This window comes from Ursus arctos, unplaced genomic scaffold (assembly GCF_023065955.2).
Source record: "Ursus arctos isolate Adak ecotype North America unplaced genomic scaffold, UrsArc2.0 scaffold_20, whole genome shotgun sequence".
Taxonomy (NCBI): Eukaryota; Metazoa; Chordata; class Mammalia; order Carnivora; family Ursidae; genus Ursus; species Ursus arctos.
Genome location: NW_026622875.1, coordinates 12,352,549 through 12,376,427, shown reverse-complemented (window position 1 = coordinate 12,376,427; position 23,879 = coordinate 12,352,549). Strand labels below are relative to the sequence as shown.

Below are 23,879 nucleotides of genomic sequence, written 5' to 3'. Positions count from 1 at the left end.
AAATGCAAGGATATTATTAAAGAATACTGGGATCATCTCAAACAGTATTCAATGACTGGAGCATTAAAAAAGAACAATGATTACAATACATTAAAACAGAAGGTAAATTTAACACTGAAAATCAATAAAAAGTTGACAGTTAACCAAAAAGCATATGTCTGGAATGAATGAACAGGCAATTTATAAAACAGGAAATATAAAAGGGGACACAAACATTGAAATATGTTCAACCTCCATAGTAATCAGGGAAATACAATTTAAAAATATTAAGACACCACTTTTTGCCCATCAGATTGGCAAATCTTTAAAAGTTTGATTTCATCAAGTAGTGGCAATAGAAGGGAAAAACAGGAAATGTTGGAAGTTCAAACTGGTAAAGTGTTTTTTGACTGGGCAATTTGGTAGTAACAATTTTCATTTTAAATGTGTATACCCTCTGGCCCAACAATTCTACTTTCATATACTTACTCTTAAAGAAAGACTTGCACATACTTTTAAGGAGGCATCTATAATGCTGTTGACTGGCTACACTTTTTTAATTGTGAAGTTACATAATTTTTTTACAGATTTTTATTTATTTATTTGACAGAGAGCAAGCACAAGTAAGGGGAGCTGCAGGCTGAGGGAGAAGTAGACCCTCTCCTGTCAGGGAGCCCGATGCGGGACTCAGTCCTAGGACCCTGAGATCATGACCTAAGCTGAAGGCAGCCGCTTAACCAACTGAGCCACCCAGGCATCCCTGAAGTTACATAAATTTTGTCAATGGGGGGATTAGGTGCATATGAGTTAGTTCAAAAGAATAACTTGGGGATATCTTCGAGGTATCCTGGTAAGTTAAAAAAAAGTCACAGTGAAAATATACTGTGATGCTATATATATTTAAAGACCCTTGGGACACCTGGGTGGCTCAGTTGGTTAAGCATCTGCCTTCAGCTCAGGTCATGATCCCAGGGTCCTGGGATTAGGTCCCACATTGGCCTCCTTACTCAGCAAGGAGCCTGCTTCTCCCTCTGCCTCTGCCTGCTGCTCCCCCAGCTTGTGTGTTCTCTCTCTCTCTCTCTCTGAAAAAATAAATAAATAAAATCTTTTAAAAAATAAAATAAAGACCCACAAAATTATTTCATAATTATTCCATATATATATATATATATATGGAAAATCATGCTAGAGGGAAATAGTATGAACTTTTGCTTTATCTGGTTTTTTTTTGTACTATAAACACAACAAAGTAATCTTTATTTTATAATTTTTGAATGTTAAGAAGATAATCTTTCAGCAATCCTCCGAAGTGGTTGTTTATGGCCCCAGTTTACAGATGTGGAAACAGGGCTCAGAAATAATAGCTGACTTATCCAAGGTTAAACAATAGAAGTAAAAATCTGGTTGATCTTAGGCCCTTTATGGAGATGCTTTTCTCTAGGTCACAAATCAAAATGATCTTGTATTTTGTACTGGTCAAAACTTTTCTAAGGAGATATCTAGGTTGGAAACAGAGATGTGGGAGCAATAATTATTTGCCAATTGATACCATGGAAGTACACTGAGGAGACTGTGGATAAGAAGAGGAACAGGCCCAGAACAGAATCCTGAGAAGCAGCAACATTTAATGGATGAACATGGTTAAGGAACTCTATCAGAAAGTCAAAGAAGTTGCTACACAATCAGAAGGAGAGGGTGAAGAACTCAAGCACAGAGAGCACTTCTGTAAGAAGGAAGTGATCACCAGTGGCATATGCTGCGAAGAAGTCAAGAGTGCTTTGAAGTATCATTCGGACTTGGTGACATAGTCATTTGGTGACTTTGGCAAGAGAGTCTTAGTGAATAGGAGAAGCAGAAACCAGAATGCAGAGAGATGAAGCATGAAGAAGACAGAAGAATTTGATAGTATGGTAGGTCCTCAAAAATGTAGACATAGAATCATGATATGATCCAGCAATAAAGAATACTTAAGTCTAGCAATTTCTATATATTGGGTATATACCCAAAAAGAATATGCCCCAAAGAATTGAAAGCAGAGACTCAAATAGATATTTGTACACCCATGTTCTTAGCAGGATTATTCACAATAGCCAAAAGGTGGAAGCAAACTCAAATGTCCATCAAAGAATGAATAGAGATATAAGATGTGGCACATACATGTAATGGAATATTATTCAGCCTTAAAAAGGAAGAAGATTCTCACACATGCTGTGACCTGGAATGCACCTAAGTGAAATAAGTCAGCTACGAGGACGAATGTTCTATTTTACTTGTATGAGGTACCTAGAAAAGTCAAACTCACAGGACAGAAAGTAGAATGGTGGCTGCCAGGGACTGGGTGGGGGTGGGAGAAAAGGCATGGGAAGTTATTATTATTAGTGAGTATAGCGTTTCAGTTTGGGAGGATGAAAAGATCTAGAGATGGGTGGTGATGATGGTTGTACAATAACATGCATATAATTAATGTCTCTGGACTATACACATAAAACGATAAAATTGTCAATTTTATTTTATGTGTGTTCTACCACACACCCACAAACACGCATGCACACACGCACATGCACACACACACACACACACACACACACACACACACACACCCCAGCTATGAGGACTTTAAGGAAGTCAATGATGACAACTTTCTCAAACTGGAAAGTCACAGGGGCAGGTCAGTCAGAGAAGAACTAAGATGGAGGACCTTTGAGCATATTCACCATCCTGGAAAGGATCATTGGAGAAACAGAGATACGCATCCACCATCCAGGTGAAAGGGACACAAATACTGAGCTCGCACATTAAAACCCTTTACTGATATACAGCACTGTGCTTCCGGTAGTGAGCCCGGGTCTTTGGCGGGCAGATGGACCTCGTGTTTTGTCACAAAAGTCAAATACAGTCATATTTAAAATTTTTCAAAACACATAGAATCTGAGTGATGTCAATCACATTAATAATTTTCTTCAAGGATTTTCTTATAAGTATCTCAGTAAAGAATTCCAATTCGATTTTATATTGATGACGCTCTGGTGTTTTGCTGTTGTGGCAGCTTTCTTAGTATTGTTTGTTCTTTTTTTTTTTTTTACTTCCTGCAAATTCACAACACGTAGGAGTTTAGGTGAAAGGGAAAAATGTTTCCATTTTTCATTATCCCCTAATTGCTCTTTATTGCCCCTTTGAAAATATGGTTAAGTAAAAAGCAGAGTGTGATACCCTGGGAGCACGAGAGTTTCCAAAGTCCAGAAAGTGGTTCTTGCCGCGTGTGGAGGTTTGCATAATTACTGTTATTCTTGCAATCCACTCCGCCCCCCTTCCCTTCCCCAACAGCAAGGGAGGGTGGGAGGGACTGCCACATACAAATTGCAGCTGTTCATTTGCTTCTACTATTCAGTAACCTGGGAGAAGTATATGTATGAGTATTTCCTTCTATTTGAGATTGGCAATAGTGTTGGTTTTGATCAACTGTTTTTACAGCCTTTTTTTACCATTGTCCCTACTGTCCCATAAATATTTTCAATTAGTGTTCCAACCTGTTAGAAACTTAACCAGTTATGTTCAGCAGTGCAGGACCTGCACCTGTTTTTTATTCTTGTGGCTGAAGTTGAGAGAGAACATAGCTCATGGATAAGAAACAGTTTCAGTTTTGCAATGCTTTATCTATATGTAACAGGCAGCTATTCATGAGAAAGGAAGTTTAAGGCTTGTAGGTAAAAAACCACTACCCAGATTCCAGGAAAATGCCCGTTTACTGAAGTTCTTTTTTTTTTTTTTCTTTTTACAATTTGTCTGTAGTCAGATTAGCATTTAGGTCATATTCCAAAGAGTTTAAATTAATTAGCCTTATAAAAGCAAGTTTATTCCTCATGTATCAGCTTGACAGTTTTTGTCTGCATAGAGCGGTATTTTGTTTTTCTATGATTATCTTTTGGCTACAGAGGAGATGTTTTCTTATGTAAATGAGCTTTGCATAACCAAGTATAGATTTCAATAACTTAACTTTTTGAAAACTTGCTTACACATATAAGTTTGTGTATACGTTAATTATATATGTATATACGCACAAATTGTAGCCTGTCACCATGATTCTAAACGTAAGGTTTGTGAAGAATTTTCTATTCTCCATAGAATTTATAAAGCAAAATGACTCTGGTGTTTCACAACTTCCTCTTTTGGTAGAGTGTCCTTTTGCAGAAAAAAAAAATTGACTAAAGAGAGCTGAGTGGACTCAGAGCCCTTTGAGATGATGCTGGTTAACTCAACTATTTAAACAGCTTAACAAGCAACTGAAAATAAGACATTGCGGTAAGAAGAAAGTGTTCACTTGCTATTTTTCATTTTATTATTTGGATTACTGTTTGTGGAACAACAACTTAAATGCTGGTTGGATTATAAAATAGATTAGATAAATCCGATAATTTTCAAGTAAGTACTCAATATTTTAAATGAAGAAGTTTAGTAAATTTACCATTTCAACTTCACGTACAACCTTTTAAAAAGCTGGAAAATTTTAAAGTTCTTATTGATCTCCAAATTATTTTAACTGAAAAGTTAAAAAATTCTCTTTTTTTCATAATTTTATACACAATTTAGTGCTGAAAGAACTTTTGCATTAATATAAATTTTGAAAACTTTTTCTTCCCCTAGCTCCAGTAAATGCCTAACATTTGTTAAATTATTCTACCTATATTTGTTTGTTAATTTTGCATATTACTAGTTGGACGTTTTCCAGAAAAAAAGATATTCTTGCATTTGTTTCTACCTACTGTGAAAATATATTGTATTATTTAAAGTGTTACATTTCAGTATTATTTTTCATATCATCACATTGTGGTGATATTTAAATACTTTCGAAAAAGCAATTTGTAGTGTAGATAGTCGTATTTAAAAATGTAAATAATGTAAGTAAATCAAATTTTAGAAATGTATGTTTAAGATTAATTTGCAGTTGTAATGCCCAAAACTGGAGCAAGAAATATAAGGCCATTTGGATTCATAATTGGGGATCAAACTAAGCTGAAACTAATTTCATTAGTTTCAATTCTAAAGTATCTAAATCCAGCAGAATTCTTTTTATTTGTGCCAAGCTAGAGTAATGTATATACATATTAACTATTTAATAGAATTGTATTTATCATACAGCAATTTTAAAATCTTTTTTTAAGCAAATAATATATTTGTATGCTTACTTAATTTGGTTTGTTTTTTTATTTAGAATAATCACATGGCTTCTGAAAAAGAAAGTCTGCATTGTTCCATAAATTAATGGACTTAATTTTAATCAGTTTGGCTAAACAATGCCATCACACTGGTTCTATTACATTACCTGGAAAATAGGGTGTTTTTAAAAATTATTTTCATGCAATGTGCTATGACGGGAGTTGTCTTTTGATTACAGAGAGAAGAATAACAGATTGTTAGTGCTATAAATTCAGGCAATGAATTGTTGACTCAAGTTTGACATTCTTTACTAGATCCAAATTTTAAAATTAAGTTGATAGTTGTGAGGAATCCATTAAAATTGTGTGTGTTCATCTCTATGTATCACACGCTAATTAAACACACCAGACCTTGGTTATTGTTCTTTGCAATAACATCACTATAACGTCCCTCTTTAAGAAAAAAATGATGGACGTATTTTTAAATGTGCAGAATTCTAAGGATGAGGTATTTTGATATAAACTATCAAGTGCTGTGTGTTTGTCATACATAGTGTGGTATTACACTGAATAACTAATAACAATGAAGAAAAAACGTAGCCCAGGGAAATTACAATCTAACTTGATCAACACTGTAATTCAGAATGGCAAATGGAGGCCAAAGCAGGCGAGAAAATCCTATCTTGCTGGCAAGATGGGTGTGTTGTTGGTATGGTTGTGGTTGTTGTGAACTATTAAAGTCTTTGAATGAACAGTCTAGTTCTAGATTATGGAAAATAAATTTAGGATTTGTTCTACGGCAGAGTCATATTTACAGAAAAAAACTAGTGCTACCTGATTGAGTGTCCTTGAGTCATACGGATTGTTAAAGGGGGTGATCTTACCATTCGTGGGAGAATAGCAAGATGCATTGCTTACTCTTTTCTTTCACATAGTGTAATAAGAAAAAGCATTTAGAATCCACCCCCAAATCCAGATTTTTGAAGTGAAATTAGATAGAATATTGTAAATAATTTATTACAGGCATATGAATTTTTACTTTTGAACTATAGATATACAACTGTTTCATTAAAATTACATCCATGAGACACACTAAGACATAAATTTTCATTCAGTATAAGTTGAAACTGGGTGACTGCTGTATAGCATTGTGAAATTTTCTGTCTTAAGACATGGTTGACTATGTGATGTGTGTATAATCTTGCTGGGCATCTGTCAGATTGTTGAAATCCAGGGTTGATCCAACGAACCTCACAGTTTAGTGGGTGTCTGCCCTTTCCTTCACAGTGTGACCTTTCTAAAGCCACCCACCTGTGCAAGAGAATGACCTGCTTCTAGAGGGCTCTGTCCCACCTTGGGAAATATGTTACTTCTCAAATAATAATTTCACTTTGAAACAATGATGCTATTTGTTCTTAACATAAGTAACTGGACTTCCAAAAGAACTTGTGAGACACTGAAACACTTGTTTGTTTGGTTTCCCCTTCTTTCGGCCATTTTCTCATTTGCAAAAGTAGAGTTTGTTGCCTGAAAGAGAGATTAGGGTTTGGATGCAAACTAAGAGGGATGGCGTGTTTTGAATTCGGAAACAAAAATCCTCTAAATCTGGATTATGTGCCTCTTCAACCTTTTTAATGCAAATTTGGGTCCACTTACAAACATTGACTTTCTATTTATTTTTAGTGGATATGACTTCCAAATAATTGCCACACATAACATATTTATATTTATTCTATTAATAAAAACATTTGTTCAATGGGAAAATTATTGTTTTCACAAAAATATGTGCTTTGGAAGTACATTTGCTCTGTAACAGAGAATATGTATCTCATTTTCATACAGGAAATAATTTCTGCAAATATAAACAATAAAGGCAAGTTCTTTTACATTTCCAAATATTTTCATTTAAAAAGATACATTTTATGCAGTGTACTATACACATCTGTACTCCAGAAAATAAAAACACTGTTTAATTTTTAAATCTTTAAAATGTAAATTATTTGCTGTTTGAATATAATTGTTTCCAATACTTCCCTAACATCATTGATATTTTTATTATTTTATATGAACTAAAATTAGGCACTTAAATTTGATATTTTCTAAATACTTTCCAGATTTGTCTTTTCATTATATGTGTACAAAAATGGGTCTTCATTTTTCAGTATTACTAAGGAAAATAGCAAATTTATAGTTTTATATCCAAATTGAAAGAAAAATGGCATTACAATAATTAATTCATATTGGAACCATGGAAAGTAAATCAGAAATGAACTTAGCCTACTGGTTTTACTCCACGAGCTAGTATAAAATGTCACAGCTCATTATTATTCTACTTTACAGATATTTCATTGTAAGTTCTCCGTTTTTTTTCAGTGTTTGGTAGTTATCACAGTCTCAAAAATTCTTTTCACTTTGGAAACCAACACAAATAGTAATATGATCATGAAAATATCACCACAGTTCTGATTCTGAAAAAAAATTAGCAGCATTTTTCTTTAATCATACCTCAGTTCAGTTTATTTTCACTTTGCATAAGAAAAAAATCGAAGCAGAATGCTTTTATGCTTTTCCTATGTTGGTGAACAGATCTGAATTAGAGAAGAGGCAGGAACATTCTCTAGGCAATTAGGCTACCTTCTCAGTAAAAATCATAGCTAATGCCATTGGAGTTTCCTAAAAGCTCAATAGAAATACTTATTATACTTCATCTACTTAAAAAAATTTTTTATTAAGAAATAATTTCAAGCTCAAAAGAGTTGTAAAAATAAAAATAGTATAATGAATACCTATATACCCTTACCCAGATTTGCCTAATCTTAATATTTTACTCTATTTGCTTTATAAATTGCTTTTGTTCTTTCTCTCTCTGTATCTTTCTGTCTCCATGTTTTTCTTTCTGAACCACTTGAGGGTAAGTTATAAAAAACATGACCCTTGGCCTCAGCTTGTAATTGCCAAAAATAGAGATAATCTCTTATGTAATGGTTACAATACCTACTTGATAAATTTACATCAATACAATAGTTTTATCTAATATTCCAATTTTGCTATTTATCTAATAATATCCTTTATAATATCCCCCCCCCCCCCCCAGTAAAGGACCCAGTTTGGAGTCATGTGTTACATTTTGTTTCAGTGTCCCTTTAGCCTCCCTTAATCTGGAACATTTCCACCTAATTTCTTTGTTTTTTATAAAATTGAAAACTTTAAAGTCTATCCATCAACTCTTCTTTTCTTTTTAACAGAGTGTTCCTCATTTTGCATTTGTCTGACATTTCCTCATGGTGAGATTGTGGTTATGTATTTTTTGCTCGAAGACTGCATAGGTGATGTATCCTCTCACGCTATCCTATCTAGAGCCACAGGATGCTCATCTCTGCCCCATTGGTAATGCTAATTTAGGTTGCCATGTCAAGGTGTTGCCTCATTTCTCCATTTTATAATGGCAACTCCTCGTGAAAAATTTCCCTTTGGGTTTAATATGAATCGATGTTCTCTTCCGATGCAGTCTTTACTGTAATGCATTATAGTAGTAAAATCATGTTTCTCCATCTCCGGCACTCCCTGCATATTTCAGGCAGTCTTTTGCATTCTAATGCAAGCAAAAGAACTCCCTTCTCTCCTGTATTTAATCACAATTTGTATATCTGTTACTGATATTAAGTCACGAATTTCTGTCTTTCCAATGGTTTATAATTCCTTACTGCCTTAATTATTATAGTGCTCAAATTATCCACATTTGAATAATGAAGCCCCTTCTTTCTGGCTTCTACGTCCCTGAGGCATGCCTCCATCATGTTAGTGAACACTTTCTGGCATTAAAAGGTTTTCTAGGCTAATCTGGTATCTCTCCCATCCCAAACCCAGAATCATTCACTTTTTTCTCCTCTCTTTCTTTCTTTCTTTCTTTCTTTCTTTCTTTCTTTCTTTCTTTCTTTCTTTCAGATTTATTTATTTATTTATTTATTTATTTGAAAGAGAGAGAGAAAGAGAGCAAGGGAGGGGCAGAGGAAGAGGGAGAGAATCTCAAGTAGACTCCCTAACATGGGGTTCGATCCCACAACCCTGAGCCAGAGCCTGACACCAGGTTCGATCCCACAACCCTGAGATCATGACCTAAGCTGAAATCAGAAGTTGCCACTTAACTGACTGAGCCACCCAGGCACCCCACGTCTCATTTCTTTTGATAGGGAATGGTATGAGATGCCAAGATCTGGGTTAGGTAGACTCACTGCCACTGGAGTGTTTTTGTTTGTTGACCCTTTCAGCAAAAGTATATTAACGCAAATACACATATACAGACACAAACATACAAATATGCATTCCCAGATACATATGTGTGCATTCATAAAAACACTTATACACGTATGGTTTGGACGTCATGAATTCATCTGATATCTTCAATTCCAATCCATCCCCAGAAGGTTCTTTTTTGCCTCCACCTATGCCGTATTTGTGTGCTCCTTCTTCCATAGTGTGAGCCTTGGATCTTAACATCAACATGCTTACTCATTTACTCTTTTCTATAAAACATCTAAAATAATTTCTGAATTACTTTACCCAAACCACTACAATAAACAAACCTACAGAAAAAGAATTCAGGGTCTGTGTGCACTTCTTCCCCTACACACCATAGCTCCCCAAATATTGTGTTTGTTGGTTCCTTAGATGAATTCCTTTCTTCCTTCCTTCCCTCTTCCCTCCATCCCTCCCTCTTTTTCTTTCTCTCCATGTAGGGTTATCATAGTATTCATTTGAAATATAATTAGGTTCATTTGTTTCTGTTTGTTTCCAGTTTTAGAATTTTTTCCCTTTGCATTCTTATTGGCTTAATTTTATTTTTTAATTGATTGGCTTTTAATTTTTTTCCAAGCCATGGAGATTAAGTGCTACTTGTCCCAGCCATGTCTGTAAACAAACCTGATAGTCCTAATTCAAATGTTATGAGACAATTCAGAAATACCTGTTTGAGTTATTGGTTAAACTTTTATCTTTATATTTAAATTCTGTTCAATCTACATTTAGTCTGAAGATAATCATCCTCTTGGATATTCCAAAAAGTGGCAATTTTAGAAAAAAAAGTAGGTTATCAGTGGTATCTGGTCAACTTTATGAATTTATTATTCCAGAGTAGATTTTTAAAAGTTAAATGTGCATGAATCATCATATTTACAGAAAAATAGATAAGGAAAGAAGCAACCATGAATTTGCGTAGTCCATAAGTATTGGAAAAATTCTCACCCTTTTTTATAAGTGATTCTAGAATGTTCCTGGCCCCAGCACTCCCCCATATTCTACGCCAGTACTCATAACAATGAATGCATCCTGATATTTGTGGTAGGAAGAGAAAGTGGGTCAGTGTGAAGATTCATCTTCAGTTTCCATTCTGTCACTTACTGACTGTGAATCTTGGATGGTTACTTCTCTTCTCTCTCCAGATATCTAGCCCCATAACTGTAAGTTAAAAAAAAAAAATTATATGTCCTTAACTTTTTGCCAACTTCTGGACTCATGCCTCAAAGTGATTATTAAACCTCAGATGTTAACAGGCATCTTAAAGTTAACATGTCCAAAAGAAAGCCCCTCATTGCCCACCCTTCTCTGCTCCATGCCTAGTCTTCTTTGGTTAGTAAATGACACCACCTTACACCCAGTTATCCAGGTCAAAAGCATCACTACTTTCTTTCCCTCACCTGCATCCTATTTATTGGCAAACCTGTCAATTCTGTTTCCAAAATACATCCCAACATTGACCAGGTTCACCCTTTCCACCATCTTGAGTTCAGTGTAAGACACTATCATCTCTGTTCTGGACTTCTCTGTTCTTCTTGTAGCCTATTAAGAAATCCCTCTTTTTCAACTCTTGCATTCCTGCCAGCATGACATTTTAAAATAGAAATCAAATCATGTGACTCCGTGCTCAAAATTCTTTAGTGGTTTCCTATTTTAATTATGAAAAAAAACAAATTCCTCTCTGTTGCTTATATGTCTTGTGCTCTACCTATATCTCTGCTCTCATACCCTACCTCTCCTCCCTTCCTTCACTATGCTCTGGCTCCACTCCTTATTTTGCCCCTAGGGCATCCTAAGCTCATCCCTGACTCAGAAACTTTGCACATGCTCTTCCCTCTCTTTTCCTGGCATATTCTTCCCACACATTACTGTGACACAACCCTTCTTTATTCAAATGTTTGAATGTTCCTCCTAAAGGATGTCTTCCATGACCAACTACATATTTTATTACCGTGTCCCTAAACCAGTCACTCTCTATCCTTTTATCTCATTTTAGTGTTCTTGATAACACTTCAAGCTACATTAAATTTTTATCTTTATTTCTTTGTTTAATCACTCGTTGTCTGTTCCTCCCACTAAAATGTAAGTTCTGTGAGGGCAGAGTTTGGTCTGTTTTGTTCATGTTACATCCTCAGTGTCTAGGAAAATGCATGGAACATACTAGGTACTCAAATGATGAGTAAGCACAAGGCCTCAACAGTTCTGAGTCTTATATACAAAGAAAACAAATGTGGTAAAAATAACCACTATCATCCAAGGTCGTGTGGAGGAGTCCATGGTTATGGTGGTGTTCTGAGCTGCCATGCAATTGTCAGGTGGGATCGATCCTTCTGTTAACACGGAGTGAAAGGAACTGAAACAAAAGAAGTGGTCCCTGGAGACAACAAATAGACCGAGAAGTTCTCTTCTTTGTGTATTGGCTCTGCCCACTGAGCTAAAAAGGGACGGGTTCACAGTGGGTGCCACTAATCTCTTAGAATCCTGGGGGCAATCGCTCTGCATTGCTGCCCCACTGCCTTTGCACTTGTTCTGCCTCTGCCCTCACCACCAAGAAAAACATGTGCCCACCCTTCCTTGCCAGTTAGGGTTCATTGCTTCCCTCAAGCCAGATGGAAGAGCAACCTCCTTCCAGAATTCTTTCCTGATTAACCATCTGCCTGTGCTGGCCTCATGGCTATGCATATACTTCACATATTGTTTTGTAATTATTTTCTGGTTCTATTTTTCATCTTGAAGTGGATTTTAAAGCTATTCTAGGAAAACTGTTTGGGGTTGTTTTGTGTGTGTATCCAACAGATCAAGTTTAAGGTTATAAACATAGGACTTGGTTCTTGAGATTATTAGGTCCTAGATGATGATGATGATGATGATGATCGCATTAATAATAATAGCTTTACTATTATATTTTTTAGTACTAGTTTTCAGTACCATTGCATATCATTTTTAGTACCAGGTTAGAGTACCAGTTTTAAAATACCATTGTATATTAGGCGCTTCACATGATTAACATATTTAACACCCTCACTGACTTTGTGAAATAAGTACCATTATTACTATTTTACAGACTAAAGGAAAAAAAGGTTCAGAGAGTTAGTTTGATAATAGTCACAAAACTGATCCTGGCATGTCTGTCTCTAAAATGGATCTTTATCATTAATATATTGCCCCTGGTACTTACATTGAGAAACAAGGTAGGCAAAAACTTTGGTTTAAATAGTTAGAAATGTATATATTATATGGAGTGGCCCCTCCAAAATCTTATACTCTACTAGGAAAAATCTCAGAATACATGAATTTTCAGCCACAATATAAAAAATGTAAGGTGCCACCTGAGGCATTAAAATACTTGAGAGTTATACTTCTTGGTGCAGTGATAGCAAGGCTCCCTGGAAGAGGCAGCATTAACGTTAAATGATCAAAGTTTTCATCAAGTGGAAAAGGATTGGGATAATACATTTTCAAAAAAATTCAGAAAATTGTCAAAGAACTGGAAAAACATTTTCATATTACATGAATTTAACATTGAGCCATGTTTCTTTTCTTTTCTTTTCTTTTTTCCCCTATTCTATTCTATGCCAGAGGAGGTATTTGGTGACCCTGCCTTTGTGGTTCTTCTCAAGAAGTGGGCTATGTGGAGAGAGGATTTTAATGCTTGTGGGAAGTCTCTGTTTCCATTTTGAAGTGCATCTATTCATGCATTCATATATCAAGCATTATGCATTAAGCACCCATCTGGATGCTGGGAAAATAGTGACAAAGACCAGGTTTCTACCCTGAAGGAGCTGAACTCCAGTCTAGTGGGGAAAGACAATGAGTAAGCCAGTAAACAAGTAAATTTTTGAAAAGGTAATTTCAGATGATGACAGATAGCAGCATGAAGACAATTCAGCAAAGTAAAAGGATAGAGAAACAGAGAAGGGAAGCTTCTTTACCTCCCTGGCCTCCCAAGGTGGCCTCTCTGAAAGGGAAATATGTAAGCTAAGACCCGATTGATGGGAAGTTTGAGTGTGCCACGCAGAGGCCCCTGGGAGGAGTGATGTGCAAGTGCAGAGGCAGGAATGAGATCGGCCTGTCTGAGAAGCAGAGAGGAAAAGCCCAGGTCTCAGAGGGTAGTAGGAGAAGAAGCTAGGGAGTTGGGGTTGACAATGGGCCAGGTCACGGAGGCTGTAGGCCAAGGCAAGGAGTTGTACACTGTGAGCAAATATTCGCAAGGCACGTGTATGTACTGGAGAACCGGGTGCAACGGATGACCCATTCATTATCTGTGCTTAACACGGACTAGGAAAACCTGTTGTTTGAGGAGAAGCAGGAATTACTACATAGGTCAAAAGCTTTCTCAGGTGATAAATTATTATATTTAGATAAATTTCAAGTAAGACAAGTTTATCTTCAGAAGTTAACTACATTTTCTTGCCTTTCCATTTTTATAATAGGTGCAGGTTTGATAAAAGCAAAAAAGGCTTAAATATTATTTAAATTAGTCAATTTAAGATTTTTCAGCAAAATTGCTGTGGAATAACTGACCTTTATTACCGCCATTGAAAATAGGTAGCCTGATGTCTGGTAATGGGGTCATAAGACACCTTAGTTTCTGCATGCATATGAAGTAGATAAGACTAGAGAAAAGGCTGTTTTCCAGCCTCTGGAGACAACAGATGTTCTCTTATTTACTCTTCTCAAATCCCAACACCAATGACGGTAAGGACCCTTCCAGCATCAACCTGTTCCTATTATAAGTAACAGTTACTTACACTGCATTTTCAGAATAATTATAAATTTCCTCTGATTCATTTGTATTATCCCAAGAGATCTAAATCATCCAATTATTACCTTTTAAATCCCAGAATTAGATGGACATAAGTTTTGTGGGGGAAGTTGGGAGGCTGAGTGTGATTTGGGAAGGGAATGTAGAATATCTTACTAAAAAGGACTTCTTATTGTTCTTGTCCTTCTTGTTGTTGTTCTTCTCCTTCTCCTCCTCCTTCCTCTTATTTTTCTTCTCCTTCTTCCTCCTCCTCATTATTATTTTTATTATTATTATTTAAACAAACCTAATAGCTATTAGGGACAAGAACAAATGGCATCCCCATATACTCGAGAAGTGAATGACAACTAGTGTGGCTGCTTCTATTTCCGATTTGGGTTAAGAGCTGACAGTGACAAAAAACAAAAACAAAAAAACAAACAAAAAAGTACCAGTGGCCTTAGACTGAGTGTGGCTAGAAGGATGACAATGGGTGGGGTGGGGTGGAACACAATTGCAGTTTCCTCAAGGCAGGCAAACACGATATTGTAGGAGCCACAGGCTGACTTTTGAGTGTTCCTGATAACGCCCAAATAGAAAATCATTATGTTACTGGTATTGGGAAGTGTGGAAGGGTACAGACGACTTACGTGCTATTTAAGTGATGCAGTCCATTGTATCATGCAGACATGTGGGTATGATGACTCACCGTGTCATTGGATTATTGCAAAGTGTGAGATGGTGTGTGGCTTCCGAGTGCATGCTCGTGTAAATGCATGGATATGTGCAATGTGTGACAATTTAGAGAACACACCTGAAATAGGAAGCTGCTTCCTGACCTGCTGCTTACTACCGGTGGACAGATCCACTAAGAAGCAAATATCCTGAAGTATAGGAGTAGCAGGTTTTCTACAGGAAGAAGAGTACACATTTGTTGACAGGAACTAGATTCAGGAGGGGAGCGTAGAAAGAGCATGTGGGTTTGGGGCAGGACTCCAGAATTGATTCTGAAGATGCCTTCTACAGGGCCAGACGTCCTCTCCTCCTGCCTTATTTGGCTTTGTTCCTCTGGTTGGTGACCCATCACGTTGGAAAAGAATCTCTTTCAAAAGTGTAAATGTTCCTCTTTCTGTGGGTGATGTCACCGCTCCTGTGGCCCAAGCCTTTGTTACTAAATAGTACTTAGCAACACATAATCATTATTTTCTCCACTTAGAGCTCTGAGGGTGTTTGTTCTGATGAAATCGAGAGATACATTTTTCAGGGAGGTAGGAGTAAAAGCTGAAAGAAAGGGAATCTACGCCTAGAACAATCTCTTGACTTGTGTTACTTAAAAGAAGCAAGTAGACAACTAAATTTTTATCCTGTGGCAACAGCTCTGACTGCATTAAAAAAAAATCACATATGGCTCCAAAGGATGTGGTTTCTATGCAACTGTACACTATATACTTTTTTAAAGTGATAGATGCCTTTTACTTGGCTTGGCTTGTCCTTCCCATGTTTTTTCTTGTAAAGTATGGGGGGAAAGTTGGACAAAAGAAAGCTGTGTTCTGGTCAATTAAGAGTGAGGTTTCTAACGTGCCTGTTGATCATTCCAGGAATTTCTTGGATTCCCTTTTAATTGCATCCTACCTGTCCATTCAAAAAACTGTAAGAGGATCTGCCTTTTATCTTATAAACAATAGCTGTAAATTTCTTAAAATTGTAATTTGATTTTAATCCTCATATTTTGAAGAGATCTGAAGTTTCACATGAGCTTGTTTTTTTAAATATTCTATATTTTTAAATCCATAATTTAAAATAATTATAATAGCTGTAATTTGTCAAAGGCCTGACCTATGCTAGGTTAATTCCTGTGAAATCATTCATTATCACAATTCTATGAGGTGGATATTTATGTTAGCAGGAAACTGAGAGTTGGAGAGATTGTTTAGAAATTTGTGCCTGGTAAGAGACTCCAAAGACTGTCTTTATTTCATAGGAGCTGAGGCAGAGCAGCAGCCTCAGAGATAACACCCCCTTAGTTTTTAACCTGATCTTCTAAGAAGTGTGGTGCATATACAAGCCATTGAGCCAGTTTGGTGGGGGAGAGGTGGCTGTGCTGTTTCCAAGAGGAGCCAACAACACAGGCGGAAGGACAAGGTTGTAGCAGCCATGACTTGCCGGTGGAAGCTGGCCCATGTGTCGTATTTGGCACGTGTATACCTATTGCCAGGAACCCCAAAGGAGGCAGTGTTTTCTCTCAAGTCACGTGGGAATTTAGTCATAAATGAAATAGATTTACTTCAGCTGGCTTCTTCCATCACAGTAAGGAAAATACAAAGTGTTGTACCAAGCGTCATCCATGTCCTCCTTTTTCTTAATAATTAATTTTGGCTGTCTCATATAAGTTGGATATTTGGTGCCAAATATGCCCTTTTCCACAAGTTCAATCTAATCTAACAAAGTTAACACCTCCCAAGGCCCACATAGAGTTCTTGGTATTTAGGGACCCTGACAAACTATTTACAGTTTCTTCCAAGACAGACCTACCAGAATGTTGTAAGAATAAACAGACTTTAAAGTCTTCACAAGAGGAAAAACTGTTCTGGCTAGGTCTATAATTTAGACTATCTTCAGAGAAGAATGACTTCATGAAAAGAGAGGCCCAGAGTGGCCAGCTTCTTTTAAACAGTTAACTTTTTCTTTATTTAATTGTGATGACTAAATGACAGGTAGGAAAGTGCTTTTGTAGGAACGTGGGAGTCTTGAAGCTATAGAAGGAAGTTACACTGTGCATGGGAATAAGCATGTGGGTAGGAGTTATAGACTACTGCTCTATTGCTAGTCTAGAATAATCATGAATAAACATCTTTACAATAGCACCCGAACAGAATTAATAAACTCCTATTAAAGGCACTTGATACACTATGTTTTTAAAAGCACATATTACCTATTATATTCAGGAACAGAAAAAAATAATAATTATACATCCAGAAACGAAGATTTAAAAAGAGCCTTTAACTTTGACAAAAGACGATACAATTGGATTTTCATATGTTAATTCAAAAGCTGACATGCTATACTCTCTGAAGGTATGACAGAGAAGCTCGCTTTGTCTTGTAGATGTCATAACCTTTAAAGATTAAACCCAAGAAATGAATGAAAGTAAACACCAGAGAACATACAGCAAGGGTGGCGTAGCAGTGATCAGTCACAGATTTTCCTAAACCTTGCCCTCGGGAGCCTGTGTGGTGAACAATCTGCATCTTGACAGAAATAAAGTGACTATTTCACGCAACCAGTGATAGAATTCCGTCTTACAAATTAAAAGGAATTCCGGCACTGAAGACGTATAGTGTAAGTACTGTGATGGCTCTCACGTGGCTGTAATTCTAGACATTTGAATTGTGTGGGACAAAAAAAGAGAGATCATAAAGATAATAATAATTGTCTATCTTTTGAATTTAGATTCACCTGTTCACACTCTTATTCTCTGTCACTACACATTGCACATTTATATTGTTTACTTAATCGATTATAATTATTTATTATTTCGTATCTATAGCGGGCTGGACTGTATTTTTCAAGAGCCTTGAGGTCTGGTTTTGCTCCTTCTATCATCTCAGATTCTAGGACAGGCTGGCATTATGCCAGGTGCTTAGTGACTATTCGTGAACTGGAAAGGAAAGTTGACAACAAAAAGACAGTGAAAATGCAAGTTACCGGTGAGCTGGTGACCGACAGCCAGAGAAAGTTTGAAAAGGGAAAAGAATGTTCAACATTGTCTAAAAAATACATTCAGGACTGGGAAGGCTCAATGGAATCAGGTCCTGTCGGCAGTTACTCATTGCTAAGCCTGCGGCAGAAAATATGAGCATTCAGAGCCACCCAGGTGCGGCCATTGGGACTGAAGGCACATTCACAAAGACCATAAATTAAGACTTCTAACGTTACCTGCAAATGAGATTCGAATGAGAAATGTCCTATTAATGTATTTGTATTTATGATTTAACCATGTTACTTTGTTGAACGAATTCATAAAGTATGTAAGAATTTGCAAGACTTTTTATTTCTAAGAAAGTTTTTTTAATGTTTTTTTTTATTATATTATGTAGTTTTATACACACACACATATACACATGTGTACATAGGCACACTTTTATGTAATACACACGCACACACATTCTATAGTTTAATACAAATAAATCCAAAAGGAAGTGGCCTAAGATGCTTTTGATCTCTCAGAGACCCTAATGTCATTCTCAAGGGGCACTCGTGATCACAATTTCTTAGAAAGAGACAGGCTATGGAATTATAAATAAACAGCAACCTAAGCATTATAGAATATGTAGGATTGTCCTCTGTGTGGGCTTGACTGTATCTAGCTCGTTTTTAAGCCCACAGACCACTGAGGCTTACCTGGTATAAAGTGAAACATGTTTAGGTTGCCTGCGAAGCACCATGTCCCCCCAGGTGCATGACAAAGGTGCACTACCGCCTTAGCTCCAGACAACTGGTCCTAATTCCCACATTTCTAGGTGCATATGTGCCCCGGTTTACGCATACCTAAGTCTATTTGAGACAGAGTTTCCTGCAGAGAACACTGTTTCTTTTGAGCCAAATAGACCTTACTTGCCAAAGGGAGAAAGTGGACCAGGTCAATGGATGGCCGCTGATTCTGGGTAATTTCATTTCCTGAACTCCAGCTCAGTGGGAAGACACCTGGGCTACACATTGGAGCCATCTGAGGAAGATTTAAAAAAATACTGATGCTTGTGTGCCACTCCCAGAAATTCTGATTTGATGGGTCTGGATTGCACTCTGTGGATCCAAAGTGAAGCCAAAGTCAGGAACCACAGCCCTTTCAGTCTCCCCATTTCTAGCATGGGCTCATAAATACCACCTCATTCGCCTCTTGGAAGAGCACAAAGCGATTTTGTGCCCTCGAGTCCCCTCACATTCCTGAATTCCCTAGTTTCCCTTCCGTAATCTCTGGAGAGGAAACAGAAACGGAAGGAAATAAAGGTGGGTGTGGGCGTCTGGGAGGGTGGGAAGGAGCGGCCTTTCCCCAGAGCCCTCCAAGCTCTGCCAGTTAGCGGTTCATTAGGGCTAACCAACTATCTTTTGTCAAAGTAATCACTTTCAAAGGATTAAGCCTCAACCTCACCTTAGTGTGAATGACTTTAATCAGATAATCTCCTATCACCTAGTTGAGGATTTGTTGTTGAAGGCCTGGGGGAAGCAAGGAGAGCATTGCAAGGCCGGCCTGGGATTCACCCTGGGTGAGGTGAGGAAGCCTGCTGTCTGCGAACGAGTCTTGGCGCTTAGTAGGCTAATCGCAGCATAAAAAATAAGGAAAACAAACTTTCTCCTCACATTGCTAGGGCAGAGTGTTCCTATGATCAAGTTGCTTGACCATCTCGTGGCCCTTTATGACTTTTCTGACTGTCTTTTCTGCCGTGAAGCACTTCACACGTGCCAGGTAATTTTACCCTTTACCAGCTGCTTGGGAATCTGTGAGGAACAAGGCCTGGCGCGGCCCTAGCCTCCTTACCATCTGCCTGGCACGTGGTGAGCACTCAGGGTTTATTGAATTTAATTGAATGTTTCATTGCTACACTTTTTTCCAAAAGAGTGAGGTTTTTTTCCATATCTGCCCTCCCACCCCCACCCCACCAGCTAAACTAGACTGTGAGTACCTTGAAGAAATCTTAATAATTTCCGTATCCCCGGATCCAAGCACAACTCTTGGCATATAATCCGTGCCCAATAAATATTTGTTAAATGAATTAAGAAGCAATAGCCAGGGTACTGAGGCCTCGGTTAAGATACTAGAATTAATTTATGACTGTACCGCTCAGTGTCCACACTATTGGACAAGGCAAAGAGGGAAAAAAGAGAAAAACATGTGTATATGACTCTCCCACCATTTATTAATGCAACTTTCTCAAAAGTCCTTTAGGACACCTGTTGAGAAATGGCCTAAAGGTAATTTTAGGGAACAGAGAGAGGAACAAGGAATAAGTGGGGCCGACAAGATCCAGGGAGAACCCAGCAATGGAATGAGAAAAGAGAGGGACACAGATGATCACAGATGCCCAAAGAAAGAACTCCAAATATGAAATGAGTAGAGAGATAAAATAGACATTCAGGAAAGGTAATATCAACCTTGCTATTGGCATTTTCAGAAATGTGTTTGCCTTTAGGAACCAATGGCCATATTTTCAGATACTTTTATTCTACACGGACAGAGTCAATAGGTAGAAATGTTTGCATTACAGTACATAAAATAGTTATACTATAACATTTACACTATAAGACCTATTAGATACTATTTTTATTTTTATTTTATTTTATTTTTTTTAAAGATTTTATTTATTTATTCGACAGAGATAGAGACAGCCAGTGAGAGAGGGAACACAAGCAGGGGGAGTGGGAGAGGAAGAAGCAGGCTCATAGCGGAGGAGCCTGACGTGGGGCTCGATCCCAGAACGCCGGGATCACGCCCTGAGCCAAAGGCAGACGCTTAACCGCTGTGCCACCCAGGCGCCCCTAGATACTATTTTTAAAAGATTACAGGGGATTCTGGGCTAAGCCAAAACACACAATTTTATCAGATGGTAGGAAGCATTTCATAATATTACATGTAATTATATGCGATAAACATACATAGGTAATATGTCCACTTTGGCTTTCTGACTCCCCGGTTCATATTTATTTTTGTAACTGCTTTATTTGTTAAAACACCATTATTGTATATTTTCTTTTCCTTAGTGATAGTTCTTATTAAAAAACATGTGTATATCCCAGGTAGAGTGTTAATATATTACATATTAGACACATTAATTCAGGATCTGTGATACAGGTTGTGAAACTCTACACTGTGGGGCAGGAGTCTTGACCGCTCGTTAACTGTGAGGTTTGGTCAAGGGTCAATTGTCCAGTCCCCATAACCTCATGCGATAAATGAAGGTTCAAATGAATGACATGAGACATGTCATTTGTTTTATAAAGTTATACTATGAGATTAAGTGGGAAAGAAAACAGAACACAAAATGGCATATATAGTACAATGTCAGCTATGTAAAAAATGTGTTGAGAAAAGCCTGGAAAGATATAAACTGTAGTATGACCAGTGACTATCTCTGGGAATTGGAATCACTGCTGATTTTTATAACAATATTCTATTTTCAGTAATTTTGAATTTTCTTTATTGTGTGGACTTCGAGACCATAAATCTCACTTCCCTCAAGGCTTGGAGTCTGTCTCCTTACAGATTCTCTTCAGCTCTCAAATGTAAGATTCGAATTGTGCCCTGTATCTCACGGCTAAGGGCTTTCCGCTGGCCTTCAGCTATTTGCTGCCCTCTGCCCTCCTGGCAGAGGCCACTCCTTTTGGTGCACCTCCTGCAGTCTGTTCTGGGACTGGACCATTAGCCTCCACGCTAGCGGTCAAGAGAGCACTCTAGTTCTATCTGTGAAAACCAAATCTGATCACGTGCCATCCCCCACCTCCACCCCCACTCCTAATACAACCAAACACTTGGAACGTTCCCACAGACCACAGGTCTCCTGAATTTTGAGTGTGATTAATTTGATGAGGATTCATTGTTTTTCTCACTTGACTGTAAGCTCCTTGAAGTTAGGTGTCCTGTTTGTTTTTCTTCACCGTTGGACGTCTAGCCTTAGTGTGAAATCGGGATTCCAGGCTCTAGACCTGCAGTTCCCACTGCTTTGAATGGTCTTTCCGCAGATGTTCTGCCTCTCCTTGAGGACTCTGCTGATCTCAGACCACCTCAATCCTTGACCATGCTGTTGAACACACACCTTCCCTCCCTAGTCCCGCTAACCTGCCTTCTCTTATTTCTCACACTTACCTCCATCCGAAATTGCTTCTCATGTTTACCTGTTTCTTTTTATTTATGCTTTTCTTGTTTAGTGCCTAGCTCCCCCTAGCAGCCTGTAAATTCCTTGAGGGAAGTGATTGGACTGTGCTCCTATCTCAAACTGTAGTACCTAGAACAGGACTTAGCACAGAGGATGCTTCATAAACATTTGTGAAATATGCAACAGAGGAATTATGTGAAAAGTATTTTCTGATAGAAAGAAGGAAGGAAAAATGGAAAAAGTGGGAAGAAGAAAGAAAAAAAGGAAAGAAAAAATAGAGGAACAAAGAAGTATACTGAAAATCTAGTGTGGCCCTTCTTTACATTAAACTTGGGGAACCTTTATGTCTCTGTTAGAGCTTCTTGTTGCCCCCCAGTGTTTTTAAGAAAAACAATGACAATAAATGGCCTGAGAGAGTCAGAAGACATTGATGCCAGTTCTGCTCTGTCACGGTGCCAATTTACTTATACAATGTTCTCTGGTCTAACAAAGGAACAGAGCCAGATGGTCTCTAACACTCCATTCCCAACTAAAATTCTGTGGTTCTAAACTTTTAATTCTGGAATATATGTTTTATATCGCCCTATTGCCAGATGCCAAAATAATTACATTGAAGGTTTAGATTAAACTTTTAGGTAAAATTGCTTAATTATGATATGTCCAAATCAAATTAATATTTGCAACTCAGTTTTAGTCTTTATAAACATTTTAAGACAAATCAACAAATATGTTGATTTTATATAATATTTTCATACAAGTGATTTACACATTAAGTGGCACAAAAATTATACACACAATGCATTGTATTATATAGCATACTATCTATATACACACACATAATATATAATAAATATAAATTATTTCTATTTAAATACTGGGTATGATTATAAAAACTTGTTGTGTGAAATATATAAGGTCCTTGTAGGTAAACTAAAATCATGTGACTCTATCGTTATATTTATTCAGATACGTAAACAAGTTTGAATCCAGGCTATAGAAGAGTGCCTCCCTCCTCAACTGTGAAATTCAATAGAGGTACATTTAATGTATCTCTTTTGTATTCTCCATATAAAAACGTTTCCAACTCTTCTCTGCCTTCCAGAAGCTTCTTCTCTCAACCAAATGTATTTAAACATGGACTAGAAAGCAAAAAATCTACATTTGTGTCTGTTTTGGCACTATCTTGCAATGGGTTATTTTTATCCTGGTATAATAAAAACAGCATTCCTAGATCAGTGATTCAAGACCTTTTCATATTTTGACTTTTAAAAAGCATACCTTCTTGGGATATTTTTATTGAGTTTTTTGTTTGTTTGTTTTGCCAGGAAAGCCAAATTATATTTGAGAGGCAGTGAGAACCTATTGAGCTATAAATATGGTTTGTAGGACAAGGAAGATACAAGTTATATACACACTCACACACTTCAACAGGTGCCTTAAAGACTCCCAGTTGAGTGAAAAAGATATATGCTACCATTTCCTTTATCTGTAGTATTGGTAAACCAGCTAGCTGATATTATCTCTAAAAACCATACTCCTTAACTGCATTTCTATTGGGATTCATTGGTATAATTAAGACTTGAATGGTCTGAAATATTTCAGGAACCTGCAGTGAACATTCTTTCCTTTATCTGAAAATGTAGTTTTATTTCATCTGAAATTGTTTTCTGTAATTTCCCTCTCCACCACAAATGACCTTCTTTTTGTACTTAGGGATCTACTCACTCATGAGCCTGTGAACTATAAGTACACTTTGCAGAAGCAAAAGAAACCATACTGCTCATGCTTTCCTGGCACTGAGGGAATATCAGTGGTATTCTAAATGGGAAACTATTTACTTTT

At 37.2% G+C, this 23,879-nt stretch overlaps 1 protein-coding gene across 1 annotated transcript in view; it reads left to right on the top strand.

Moving 5' to 3' along the window:
• Nucleotides 1-4,168: 4,168 nt before the first annotated feature.
• Nucleotides 4,169-23,879, top strand: part of MBNL1 (muscleblind like splicing regulator 1) — a 197,087-nt gene continuing 177,376 nt past the window's right edge. The window contains exon 1 of the mRNA XM_044383495.3: nucleotides 4,169-4,278. The gene's annotated coding sequence lies outside the window, so the exon portion shown is untranslated. The remainder of the gene's footprint in view (nucleotides 4,279-23,879) is intronic.